Raw genomic sequence first — 15,346 nt, 5'->3', positions numbered from 1 at the left:
TTGGGTATCTTTATGATTAATTATAGTTGGTTATATTTATACTTAGTCATGGGTATAATTATTTGCAGGTAGTTATAGAGTGTTAGAATGTTGGATTTCCAGTTATCTGACCTGGAATGTAATCTACTCACAGCCTTATCCTCAGGTCTTCCAAAGCTTTCATTTTCCATGCCCACTGGGCAACATACTTTCCTTGCCTTCTGCACCCCATATGTTCTGCTCAGACTTCAAAGGCACCTGACAGCAAAACACCAACCACTTGTGCAATTCTTATTTCTAGAAATAACTCCTTCCCCAAATCCCCAGTTCCCTGTTCCAAGGAGAGAAGTAAGCTGGAAGATCAGGATTCATCTCTCTTTCCACAAGACTTTCTTTGTAGTTCTAGCATAGCACTAAATACATTCTAGCTTCTATCAGGGTTAATATCAATGTCTGTGTTTGTTTTCTTCACTGGATTGTGAGCTCCTGGATGATAGACTTACATGCCTTATATATTTCTTCATATAGTGAAGTATGGAAGTGGTTCTAAAGTGCTATACCATGTCATACTTGTGAATCAGTCATAATTAATACTACTAACATTAGAATAACAAAGTTTAAGATGACTTATTTTGTTTTGATACACATATGTGTATATGCATGTACATATACATTCATTCTAGGTTATCCCGGAAACAATGTCATCCTTGGTTTATTCTGATATGCATTTATTTATTTATTTATTTATTTAGAATACTTAAATGAACAAAATCAAGAAAGTTTATCATTGGCAACCATTAACTTTCTCCCTTCATGTGTCTGCAGGGCTCTGATGCATGAATTATAATAAAAAAAATCATCTATTTTGGCATGGGTATCCATGAAATGTCCTAGAAAAAAAGCAAATTGAATATGGTCCAATATGTATATGAAAAAGAAACTACCATATCCTGGGAGTGATAAACGTGTTTTTCATATTACTAAAAAAGTAATTGTAGTGTTATTAAGACAGACAGAATTAGATATAGTAGTAGTAGTAGTAGTCGTAATAGTAAAAGTAGTAGTAGTAGTACTAGTAGCAGTGGTAGTAATAAAAAGGAAATTTTGCTGAATGATTGCTTTCTTTCCAGATATTGTACTTTGGACTTTACCATGAATTTTCATATTTGAAACTCACAACAAAAATACCAAAGAGACACTTAATAATTCTACAGTTCAGATTTGGAAGGCAGCTATGCTCACCACTATACCACCAACGCCGGCTTGTACAGTTCAGATTTGTCATGAGAATTAATTGAGGAAGCATGTAGAAAATACATTGGAAACTGAAAAGCCACAGAAATGCAAAAGCAATCATAGTATAATAACAATAAATTCCTTTACTACCAAATTTCATTTGATAAGACAGGTTGCATTCCTATTTGAAACCTACTTATCTAACTACCAAGAAGTAAATTCTCTCAGGAATTTTTAATATGAGTTAAAATTCTCTTTTTTCCTATACCCAAGGTTTTCTAGATGTTAGTGCTTCAGGAAGACCCCATGGTAAAGCTAGATTAGAAGGTATTATGATTTAAAGCACTTAACAGTGAAATTATGGGGCAAGATGTTTATTTAAAATTATTTCAGAATACCTATAAGTATAATCATCCAAGTAGAATAGTTTGAAAATAATGAGAAGGATATAGAGATAAGGTGTTATAGCAAAAAGTAAATACACAAAAATCAATAGGTCACCTGTCCACAAACAAAAGTCAGTCGGCACACACAGTGAAAATACAAACATAATAAAAACAGGAGCAAAAATATGATTGTTAGGCACAACATCATTGTATCCTTTCCAGGCATCTAAGAAGAGGCAGAATTCCCTAAAGAACAATAATCTGGATTGCAAATTTATTAGGTACCTATACCAAGGGATGAGCAAGGTCTTATCAAGCAGCATACATCATACAGACCTGTGGCTTATTTCATTTAATTCTCATAGTCCCTTATCATGTAAAATTACTATGCATTTTGTAACACAGGGTTGTTTTCTGTTTGAAAGAGGCAATATATTTAAAATACTTTTGCTACCTGAAATGTGAAAAATACACATAAGTGATTATATTGTCACCACATTTATTTCCATACCCACCAACCCAAATTCATTATTGACAGTGATATTCTATTCAGAAATCCCTTACACACAATTATTTTTTGAAAAGTTATTATTAATGAAGTTTAACACCCACTCTGCATCTCCCATGTTTAGTGCTCCTCTCTCTATTGTGTCTGGAGGCCATGTGGCTACCATGGCCCAAATGTATCAACTAAAAGCAAAATTGTTGCCATTGTAATAATCTCTTTTGTACTACCACTAATATTATGAAGAGGAGAAAGAAAAAAAGTAGTTATATTGCATAACTGGTGACTTACCAAGCATACAATGTCTTGGGGGGTTTGGGGTGGATTATCTCTTAACCCTCTCAATAAACCTGTATCACTGTTGGGATGCCTGGGTGGCTCAGTCAGTTAAGTGTCCGCCTCCCGCTCAGGTCATGATCCCGGGATCCTGGGATCAAGTTGCGCATTGGGCTCTTTGCTCAGCAGGGAGCCTGCTTCTCCCTCTGCCTGACATTCCTCCTGCTTGTGCTCACTCTCTCTCTCTCTGACAAATAAATAAAATCTAAAAAAAAAAAAAAACCTGTATCACTGAATCTTGTACTAATTGAAAGACAGGGGTTTGTCATGAGGATTAATCAGACAACATGACTAGATACTTTTGGAACTGGAAAAGCAACAGAGAAATTAATAAATATTATTATCACAGTGGAAAAATCTGTATCTAAAAAAAAAAAAGTTCTGACATGTTCATTTCCTATTTACAACCTGCTTAATCACCAGGATGTATGTTTTCTTTTCTGCTTCACCACCACTATTTAGTTGTTTTCCTTTAAACCAAAAAGACTAGCTATTGATGCTCTAGTTGGAGGATTGGAAAACCTTACAGGGACTGGCAGGAAAGCCCTTGCAATCCATTATGGAAAAGGAAAGCTTCCAGAATTGAAATTGTCTCTTGCAACTCACTGATTATGATGATATAGAATAAGGCTTTATTTATCATAACTCACAAAATAGAAAGCTATCATTCTCCACTTAGAAATATGTGAAATATAATGACAATATTTGAAATATGTGAGATATAATGACAACCATGCATAGTTAAAGCTGGGAGAAAAAATAAAGAACATTTAAATATTGAAGAATCATAATACTGATTTTGACTAAGAGAGAACAATTGAATATATACAAAGTTTTTTCTTGCATTTGCCTAGGCTGACTAATTATGTGGGTGAACAATAGTTTTCTTCAAGAATTTGATTAGGGAAATCAATTATTTCCTTAAACTATAAATGAATTCACACTACTCATTGTGGGACCATGAAAAATGTCGATTAATCTCTAAAATTCACCACGGGTTTCCTTTTCCAAATATAATATCACTTTGACAGCCATGATTTAATGTCTTCATTTGATATTAACCAAGTGATATCCAACTAGATTAACCTTGAAAAAGATACACTAGTTTGAGACACATAAGATGCACTAAGAGACAGTAAGATACACTAGCTCAAGAGCAAGCACAAAATCATAAAATCAATCTATAATGCAATTATGAAAACAATAGGCTGAAGACCAACTTAATGATAAAATGTTCAATAGAAGAGAGCACATGAAATGGAGCTATCTGAAAGTATTCTAAGTTCTAACCAAAAAGCACCATTTAATTGTCTCATATTCTATATATACACAGGTTGAAATATACAATATGTATATACCTCACCATGATTATCCATGGAATATTCTAAGGAGAAAAGATGTTGCATAACCATGGGGCATAGTATGTTTCCTTTTAAATGAAAAGAAATTCAATGCACAATTGGGATGTAAAATTGAATATTGGTCCATATATGTTTACAAACATGTGAAAAATAATACTGAAAGATAATCCGAAGCTTAAAATTAACATGTAGAGTGAAAGATCTATAGGGGAGATTACTAGTATTTCCTTATTGGTCAATAATTATGCTGAAACATTACTGCATTTGATATGGAAGTTAAATAGAACACCATACACACATTTAAACAACTTGTTATAAGGTGTTCAATAAATCATTTAGGGCGTGAAAATTTCCCACATGTTAACAGGTGATCAAAGAACTTACTATTACCATGAGTAACATAGGTTGTATTAAAAGCAATAGTAATAGTAACAGGGATGATGATTATAGAAATGATAAAAAGGATTTTAAAAGGATAAAAAGGATAAACATTTGCTAAATGCTTCCTTACCTTGCATGCAGTGTGCTTAGGGACTTCATGTAGATTAATTCATTTCATCATCACAACAAATGCATGGCATGGAAACCAATATTGATCTGTAACGTAAGTTTGTTGTGAGGATCAAATGAGGTGAAAAATTAAAATATTTTAGGAATGCAAAATGGGAAATCAGCAAGAACCATTATGTTATAATTACATAGCATTCCGTATCTAACAAAATAAATATAGTTATGTGTACATTTATTGTTTACAAACTACCTGTCTGAAAGGAAGTTCTATAAGTGCTTCTTGTTAAAATTAACACCTACTTTTTCATAACTACACACACAAATGCACAAACACACACATATACTGACATATCTACACAAAATATTTCAGCTTCTTCTATTAAGGATTGATATGTTTGTTGGATCATAAGGAAGGTTTTAAAATTAGGGTACATGGCACTTAATTTTGTTAATTCAGACCTCTACAATGTAGGACTTTCTCCATATTTTATGTAAGACAATGAGTTATATAATGAGAACAATAGTGTTTTCACTAAAAGTTTGATTAGGATATCAAAAAAATAGAAACATAGAAAGAAATTTATTCCACTCACTTTATGTATGATGCTTAAAAAGAATTCTATATTTGTCAAGGTTTTCATTCTTTTAAGATTGTTAGAAATATTTAATATTATATTAATATTAAATTATTACAATTGACATTTATTTAATGATTAGTTAGGCTGGAGACTTTGGTAACCAGTTGTGTATTATTTCATTGAATCCTCAAAAATCCCCAATAATGTAAAATTTTTGTTAATTTTAACTCATAATCTTTTGAGGATTGAATGAGGTAAACTATGTAATATATTTCTGATACTATATTTGCTTCTGCACCAATTAAATCAAAATTATTAACAAAATTGTGATTTCCTTTTCAAAAACTCCTAACATATACACTCAATACTCTTTTCTATTACTGGAAAGAAATACTACTGTTTCATAGCCCAAGCTTGATAGCCAATGGTTGACTAGAATTCAGGTGGCTGCCAAGGTCCAGTTGTATTAACTGGTGGCAAAGTTGCTCCAGTCACTGCAACTGATGGTTGCTTACTTGGGTGTCTTAGTCAGCCTGGGCTGCCATAACAAATGCCACAGACTGGGTAGCTTAAAAGACAGAAATTTATTTCTCACAGTTCTGCAGCCTGGGAAATCTAAAATCATGGTAGGTTTCATTCTGAGGACTCTTGTCTTGGCTTGCAGATGACCACCATCTCACTGTGTGCTCACATGACCTCTTCTTGTGTGTGTGGAGAGATGGCATGGAAGGGAGATCAAGCTCTCCTATAAGAGCATTAAGCCCATCAGACCAGAGGCCTGTCCTCATGAGTTCATCTAACTGTACTCCCCAAAGGCCCATCTTCAAATACCATTACATTGGGGGGGTTAATACTTCAACATATGAATTTTCAGAGGACAAAAACATAACACGGGACAATAAGTAGGTAGGCTTCACATGAAGTCTTTACCTAATGACAGCCTCCTAGATTAACCACTAAAAGAAGCTTGACAAGGAGCTTTGGCAATAGCAGGCACCAAAGTATACAATGGGGCGAGTGTACATTCTTTTAAAATGATGAAGAGCACAATGGAACAAAATGAACAGGTAAATTTATATCTCACATCTAAAAATCAAAATTCCTATTGGCAACAATTAACTCTTCCCACAAGTCATTTTTTGTGGTTTCCAGAAGTTTATTTTAAAATTAACTGCCTATATCTATATATTTACTCATCTGTCTAGTAATATATTCATCTTGGCATGGATCATGCTCGGGTTTGGTAGAACCCTTAAAGTGTCCCCTGGTGGAAGCATTCCCTCTTGAGAAGCAAAACCTCTAAACTACCAGAACCCGAGCATGTAGAAACAAGAAACACAAATTCTGTAAGTGGGTCATTGTGTTGGTTCCAATACATATGTATTCTAGCTATTAGGAATATAGTACCACATGGGGCACCCTGGATGGCTAAGTCAGAAGAGTATGCACGTCTTGATCTCAGGGTCATGAATTCAAGCCCCACATTGGGTGTAAAGATTACTAAAATAAAATAAAAACAAACATAAAAAAAGGAATACAGTACCACATATCAGTTGTTGATATATGAGTATATATTCCTCATTCTGGAGGACAATATTCCAACTCTGCAAGGTGTTGTTCTCTGTCTGGTGTCTTACCTAACACTTTAACAGGCCATTCAATCAATGTTATATTATCAGACCAGTGGTCATGTGTCTGTTGCCACACCTTCTTCACCATAGAATGGGTCCCTTGAGTCAGACATTTTGTAAGCTTCAAATTGTGATACCAGCAGAAATACTGAGGGCAGAGAAGGCAAGCTAAACCCATATCTGGAGAAAGTGTCAATTCTATTAAGGACAAATCACGCCATCCTCTATGGTAGAATGGTCTGAAATAATTAACTAACCACAGAGATTCTGGCTGTTCTCGGTGAGTACTCCATGCTTTTGAACCCATGTATTGCCTCTTTTCTTACCATCATGGCTACTCTACTCATACACCCATTGTGCAAACACTGGGGTGGGCCAAGGACAGAGGCTGGCTGACATGCACAGAACAAGTCAGGGATAATGTTGTGCAAATGTAATTTGGAGATCCAAATATGTCTGTCGCACCTGGACTCAAAGGTGGTCTTTGCTAAATGGAGTTGCCATTCTTTTATCCATGACCTTGCCAGAAGCAGCAGCAGCAGGAAGATGTCCTCCATTTCACTTCTACCTCACAAATAATCTAATGAGTCTGTCTAATTGTTAGAACCTAATTCACTATCAGAGCTCTAACTGTAATTATGAGGGTAGAATGGAGTTTCAGTTAATCAATCCACAATATCTACTACATTTATTAGAAATTTATGTGCTTTGGGGCACCTGGGTGGCTCAGCCGGTTAAGTGTCTGCCTTCAGCTCAGGTCATGAACCCAGAGTTCTGGGATCAAGCCCCACATCAGGCCCCCTGCTCAGCAGGGAGTCTGCTTCTCCCTCTGCCTCCACCCCTCCCCCGCTTGTGCTCTCTCTCACTCACTCTCTTTCTCAAATAAATAAAATCTTAAAAAAAGAAATTTATGTGTTTTTACTCAAAAGTGTAATTAGTCTATTACTCTTAGTTATCTTTACCAGGTTTGTGTTAAGGTTTTGCTAGCTTCATAAAATTAATTTAATATCTATGCATGTTTTTGTGTGCCTGGATTAGTTTATATAGCATAAGAGATACCTATACTTTGAAGATGTTTGGAAGATATTTAACAATCTTTCTAATTTCTTTTTACACTTAATATTTTTATAATAACAATTGTTTCATATCTGTGAGAGGAATAGGCTAGGCCATGCCATGGTAACAAACAAACCAAACCACTCAACATAATCAAATGGCTGCATAGGGCAGTTCTCCTCCAAGGGGTAACTCTTATGTTGCTTTGAGTTATGGCACTGCTATCTCAACGTAAGACCTCCTCTTTTATCATAAAAAAGGAGGAAAGTGCACAAAAGCAATTGAATGTTCCTGTCATTTGTCCTCACAACCCATTGGCCAGTATTAGTCATATGGCTCTATTTACATCCAAAGGGATCTTCTATATGACCAAGAGGTAGAGGAGAAATTGGTATTGGTGAACACTAATAATCTCCATCATAGTCTACCAAATATTTGCTTCATTCTTCTTTCCACAGGGAAACCATACTTACCTCCTCTCCAAGGAAGACTGTTAAGAAGGCCAAGAAGTCCCTCAATCTGTCATCTACAAGCTGGAAAACAAGGAAAATCAGTGGTGTAATTCAGTCTGAGTCTGAAAGCCGAAGAATTGGGGGCTGATGGTGTAATTGCTGGTCTGAATCTGAGAGCCCAAGAACCAGAGTACTGATATAAAAGGGCAGGAGAAAATGAATGTCTCAGCCTAAGCAGAAAGAATGAATTGCCCTTTCTTCACATTTTTGCTCTATTAAGGCCCTCAATAGATTGATGGATACCCACCCACATTGGTGGGAGTAATCCACTTTACTCAGTCTACTAATTCAAATGCTGATCTCTTTTGGAGACATCCTCACAGACACACCCAGAAACAAGGTCAGTCCAGCTGACACATAAAGTGAACCATTATACCAATCAAAACCAGTAGCAATCACCAAACGCTACTATCACTCCTAGGAATAGTACTAACATTTTTTCTAGCCCCTTCCTCTATATTTCCCTACTAACATTGTTATCCAAACTCTTCCCTTATATTTACAAATTCCCTAATCATATGTGCTAAGTCTATTATAAGTTACAATTTCACCAAAGTTTTGCCACTGAAAACTCCTACCATGAAACCACTTAGCCAGTGTCACACTTCAGGTTTTTGTTAAGTCAATACCACACTTTCAGTGCCAGTTTCTGTATTAATCAGGTAGGCTATGGTGGCAAACAGTCCTACAATCTCAGTAGCTTAACACAACAAAAGCATGCTTCTGACTTATACAAATTACATTGCGGATTCAAGCAATTCTCCAGAATATCTTCCTTCTATATGGTGACTGAGTAATCAAGCTACTTTAAACCTGAAGCTCTAGCATCTCAACACAAGGCCTCCTCAGTTGCTGCAGCTAGAGAAGAGAGGTGGCAAGAGAGTTGCACATTAGCAATTAAATACTTCTTTTTTTAAAGTTTTTAACTTTAATTCCAGTTAGTTAACATACTGTGTTATATCAGTTTCAGGTGTACAATATAGTGATTCAGCAGTTCTGTACATCATCCTGTGCTCATCACAAGTGCCCTTCATAATCCCCATCACCTATTTAACCCATCTTCCCATCCCCCTCCCCTCTGGTGACCATCAATCATTAGATTGCTCTCTAGAGTTAAGAGTCTGTTTCTTGATTGCTCACTCTCTTTCCTTTTGCTCATTTGTTTTCTTTCTTGAATTCCACATATGAGTGAAGTCATATGGTATTTGTCTTTCTCTTATTTTGCTTAGTATTACACTCTCTAGCTCCATCTATGTCATTGTAAATGGCAAGATTTCATTCTTTTTTATGGCTGAATAATATTATAATAATATATATATTATATAATATATATACATAATATATATATAATATATAATAATATAATGTGTGTGTGTGTGTGTGTATACCATCTCTTCTTTATCCATTCATCAATCAGTGGACACTTGGTCAGCTTCCATAATTTGGCTATTGTAGATAACACTGCTATAAACATAGGGGTACATGTATCCTTTGAATTAGTGTTTTTGTATTCTTTGGGTAAATACCCAGTAGTGTGATTGCTGGATCATAGGGTAGTTCTATTTTTAACTTTTTGAGGAAGTTCTATACTGTTTTCCACAGTGGTTGCAACAGTTTGCATTCCCACCAACAGTGCAAGAGGGTCCTTTTGCCCCACATCCTCACTTGTTTCTTGTTTTGTTGATTTTAGCCATTCTGACAGGTGTGAGGTGATATCTCATTGTAGTTTTAATTTACATCTCCCTGATAGTAAGTGATGATGAACATCTTAGCAATTAAATATTTCAACTGAAAACAAAAAATATAATTTCTGTTCATAGCCTATTGTCCAGAACTAGTTAGATGGCCCTAATTACAAGAAGGCTAGGAAAAATACCCTTCCAATGTGCATGAAATGGAAGAACCAGGCACTGTTGAACTCCAGCAATGTATATCTCAGATACTATTGGAAATATTATAGCTTATAGGTAAAGAGTACAACTGGAGTTCATAAGCCCTAAATTCAAGCCCTAGCTTTGCTATTTGCTACCTGACAAATGGCTTAAACCCTGAGCCTTGGTTTAAAGTACAGATAATAATAGCTATCTAATTGGATAATTATTTATTTTAAGTGCTATTATGCTTGTACATTCTTAGCACAGCTCCTGGCACACAGGAAACATTCAACTTATTGTTCTATATAATGCATGGTGCATAAAGACATTGTGATCCACTAAGCTGTGATCATGACCAGTAAAATCTGCTGCAGATAATCTCAGGGACATCATGGCAGTACCACTTGTAATATACACATTATGACAGTTCTCAGTCATTTACCAGTCTTTAGCCAACTGGGAAAATACTGACACTGTTACACTCCCCACAATAAATTAGAGTGAAGACCATGATGATAGCAACGTATTGACAAGAAGAAAATTAATGTGACAGAGGCTATTTCATTTTGCTAAAATATCAAATTTTGTAGAACAATGGTCATTTACTATAATCAGGAGCTACTCCAAAATTACATGGTGAAATAGAAATTCGAAAAGGAAACACATAGCAAAAGCAAGTAAATGACCCCGAAGAGCCTCTCAAAAGAGCTGTTTGTAACATCCTTTTTATCTGGCTTCTGCAAATGCTATTACAACACCTCCTAAGTAATTTTATCCAACCTTTATCTGTCATCAATGAGGATTTTTTAATAAATAAAATTTCATAATTTATATTACTGGAATGATGTTTTGGCCCTTCTAAGGAAATAAGTGTATATTACAAATAGAGATTTTTCTGTGAAATGACTCATAAGTTAAACATATTTTGTATGTTCATGGCACTAAATACTCAGGGTTTATGCAATATGTTATTTTTAATGCTTTTAGATACTGAATTTATTATAAGTTTAATGCTTATAATATCTTCATATCAGACAAAAGTTTTCAAATTTGTATATTTTTTCAATCTGTGATCAAATATTCTTCAAGAATTATAAAATTAGCATGTGTTCACTGAAAACAATGGAATAAAATAATATAATGATCTTATGGAAAATACATATAATTACCCCTACACACACACACATACACACACCTTTCCTTCCTCACCTCCAAACTCCAGTGTATTATTCCATACTTTTCTCAGTATTCTGTGTGTGTGTATGTATTTTACTTGGTATATCATGAATATCTCTCCAAGTCATTAATATAGATATAACTTATTCTTTCTCTGGTTGCTGAAGAAAATGCCTATTATGAATATACAATGACTTGTTCAGGCTTCCACCCACTGGTGAATATTAGTTTCCAATATTTTGCTATTATAGATAATGCTTCACTAAGCATTCTTATATGATCCAGCAATTCCACTTTGGGGTATTTATCTGAAGAAAATCAAAACATTAATTTGAAAAGATATATGCACTCCTAAGTTCATTGCAGCATTGTTTACAATAGCCAAGATATAGAAGCAACCTAAGTGTCCATTGGTAGATGAATGGCTAAAGAAGATGTGATATGTATCTACAATGGAGTATGGCTCAGTCATAAAAAAAATGAAATCTTACCATTTACAGCAACATGGATGGACCTAGAGGGTATTATGCTAATTTAAATAAGTGAGAGAAAGACAAATACCATATGATTTCACTTATATGTGGAATCTAAAAGACAAAACAAATGAACCAACAAAACAAAAGAGAAAAGACTCATAGATACAGAGAACAATCTGATGGTTGCCAGATAGGAGGTGGTAGGGGTTGGGCAAAATAGAGGAAGGGGATTAAAAGATACAAACTTCTAGTTACAAAACAAGTAAGACACTGGGATGTAATGTACAGCATAGGGAATATAGTTAATAATACTGTGACAAATGTATGGTGACAGATGGTAGCTAGATTTATTGTGGTGATCACTTTGTAATGTATAGAGATGTTGAATCACTATGTAGTACATCTGAAACTAACATAATACTGTATATCAACTACACTTCAATAAAAATATAAGCACTCTTATGCTTATATCCTGTATCAATAAAAAATAAGCATCTCACAGTGACAGAGGGAGAGGAAAAGAGTTAGATTTCTCTTGGTACTGAATCTGAAGTGAAAGATATCTAGGATAATATATACCCAAACCATTTATAGATAATATCTTGGAAAGGGGCCTAGGAGTGGGGTCACAGGGCAATTAAATATTATTTTACAGATTTTCCCTGCTATTTTCTTATCTAAAACATATACTACCTTTATACTCAGAAAAGTAAATGAAATTAAAAATTTGAAGATATATAGAAATTATTCCTTCTGCAACCAATTAACAAAGTAATGATATGGGCAGTATCAACAGGGAAGGATGCTAAATATGCTATAGAAGGTATTTTAAAAATTATCTTCAAATAGTTTATTAAAAATATATGAACAGGAGTCTAGAGTCTCTTATGGTTTATCTCCCAGGAAACAAATTGAGGGTTGCAGAAGGGAGTGGGGTGGGGGAATGGGGTAACTGTGTGATGGGCATTAGGGAGGGCATGTGATTTGATGAGCACTGGATGTTATACACAATTAATGAATCATTGAACGCTACATCAAAAACTAATGATGTACCATATGTTGGCTAACTGAACATAAGTAAATAAATATCCTCAACTGGAAAAAAAATTAACGATGTACTATATGTTGGTTAATTAAACTTAATAAAAAAATGCATAAACAGTATATTAGTTCCTAGGGCTGCCATAACAAAATACCATAAACTAGGTGGCTTTTAAACACGAGAAATTTATTCACAGTTATGAAGCCTGGAAATCCAAAACCAAGATGTCAGCAGGTCCATGCTCTCTCTGAAGGCTATAGGGGAGAAATTCTTCCTTGCCTCTTCTAGCGTCTGGTAGTTACTGGCAACTATTGGATTCCTTTGCTTGTAAATGCATCATTCCAGTCTCTGCCTCTATCTTCACATGGCCTTCTCCCCTCAGTGTCTATGTTTTCCCATGGCATTTCTCTCTTTCTGTCTCTATATCTCTTTTCTTCTCTCCTTATAAGGACACCAGTCATATTCAATTAGGATCCTAATCCAGTATGATCTCAACTTGATTATATCTGCTAAGGCCCTATTTCCACATAAAGTCACATTCACAGGTAACAGGGGTTAGGACTTCAACATGTCTTTTGGGGGGATACAATTTAAGCCACAGAAAGAGAATAATACTGTGGAAGTTTATAGACCTAAATATAAATACCAAATGTTTCTGGAAGATAATATTACTGATTACATATATTTCATTCTTTATAATTTTCATCATCTTTTAAGATTTTTCAATGAACATTTGTAAAAACTAACATTTATAAAGCTGAAATGACCTATTACATTTTGTTACACACACGTACACACACACACACACAGCCTTATCCTTAGGTGAGGATGGAATTTTCCATGGGGCTAGTTTGGTTAGTAGAGTGCTGCATATGTACTTGATATCAAGGGTTGTCTGACTGCTTGGAGTGTATTTCTCTTAACATCTCTCTTCAGATCACAGTATTATAATCAGAATAAAAGGAACTGAAAATGCTACATCCCATTTTGTTAGGCACACCACATCTCTTCACACATGAACACATATACTTCCTTGTCTTTAGTTAAGAACGGAATTTTCCATTGCTGAGCAGTGCAGCCTGTACATCTTTCATCTCTAGTTGCCTGACTGCCCTAGGGGTGTCTTCCTTGTCATCTACCTATGTAGATGACTAGCTCTGGTCAGCAGCTGCTACTTATCAATATTTCTATGCTTTCTAAGGAGAGAAGAGAGATCATGGCGGGGGGAGGGGAGAAAGAGAGAGCATAAGGAAGAGAGAGAGAAGATATTAAATTTTATTTTTCTTACTGGTTATGATACTGTATGATTTACCTATATACATATAAACATACATACAATGGAATACTAAAGTAGCCTGATAAAATGATTGAAGATGAACTCCTTGAAGTGATATGGAGTGATATTAAATTATATGAAAGAAGCAAATTCAAAAATAGCATGGTTAAGTGATTCCTTTTTTGGAAAAAATGATGCTAAAAACTGACCCCATAAAAACTAACCTCATCATGTTGCACACCCCTCTCCATGTTTTTTCACTTATGGTAGAGAAACTGTCCCTAAATCCAAGAAGACTGCATTATAGACATAGTGCTTTAGTTGAACAGTGGTTCACAGTCTGATTTTTTGCCAACTAGCAAGGCAAGCTGCAGTTATGACTTCAACACATTCATAATTTCTACTTTTCAAACAGATTTGGAGGGAGAGTGAGAATTAGTGGCTTGAAATGTAGCTCATGACACAATTCATAGCATGGTTAGGGTTACCTTCAAAGATTCTACCACAAAGATGGTAGACTAGGAATGAATAATGAGTGATAGGAAGAGCAGGCCCACCTGCTGTGAATACAGATAGACATGGGTTCTGATTTGAGCTTCCCCACTTCCCAGCTGTGTGACCTGGGGCATGAGGCCAACAGTGTTCAGTCCCTTGCCCCATTACAACATTGGGCTAGGTCTTTCTTTTTCTAATATGCATGTCCAAATAGGTGAAAAATGAAATGTCTTTATTATTTATATTTGGAATTAGTTAACTGTTAATGAGGTTGGGGAGTTTTTTGGGGGGACAGGGGAGGGCTATTTGGTTTTTATATAACTATTGGTCATTTTTATTTTGTTTGTAGAAATGTCACTTCCACTCAAATTTCATTGGCCAAAGTCAGTTTATGGCAATGCCTAAATCCAAGGATGTTGAGAACAATCCAACAACACACCTAGAGTGAGAATCAGAAATATTAGGCAAACAACGATATTGACTACTATAGATAGATTTCCAGAAGTGGAATTGCTTGGTCAATGACAGGCATATTTGAAATTTCCATAAATATAACTTCCAATGTACAAAAGGGATATAGCAATCAAATTTCAATAAAAATGTACAAAAGTACCTATTTCCACACATCCTTTCCAGCTCTGGATGTTGTCATATTTTTTGTAAATATTTTTAATGAAATACAACATAAATAAAGTATCAATGTACAGCTTGATATTTTTGCTTACAAAATGAACACACTCATGGAACCAACACCCAGATCAAGATATAAAACATCACCTGCACTCCTCCATGTCTCTCTCAGTCATTAGCTCCACAATGTAAACCACTATTTTGACTCTATAACCATAAATGAGTTTTGCTTATTTTTGAACTTTATGTAAGTGGAATCATACATGCATATTCTTTTGTATCTAACT

This window comes from Neomonachus schauinslandi, chromosome X (assembly GCF_002201575.2).
Source record: "Neomonachus schauinslandi chromosome X, ASM220157v2, whole genome shotgun sequence".
Classification (NCBI taxonomy): Eukaryota; Metazoa; Chordata; class Mammalia; order Carnivora; family Phocidae; genus Neomonachus; species Neomonachus schauinslandi.
The sequence above is the reverse complement of the archived record's forward strand: the minus strand, read 5'-3'. Positions refer to the sequence as shown.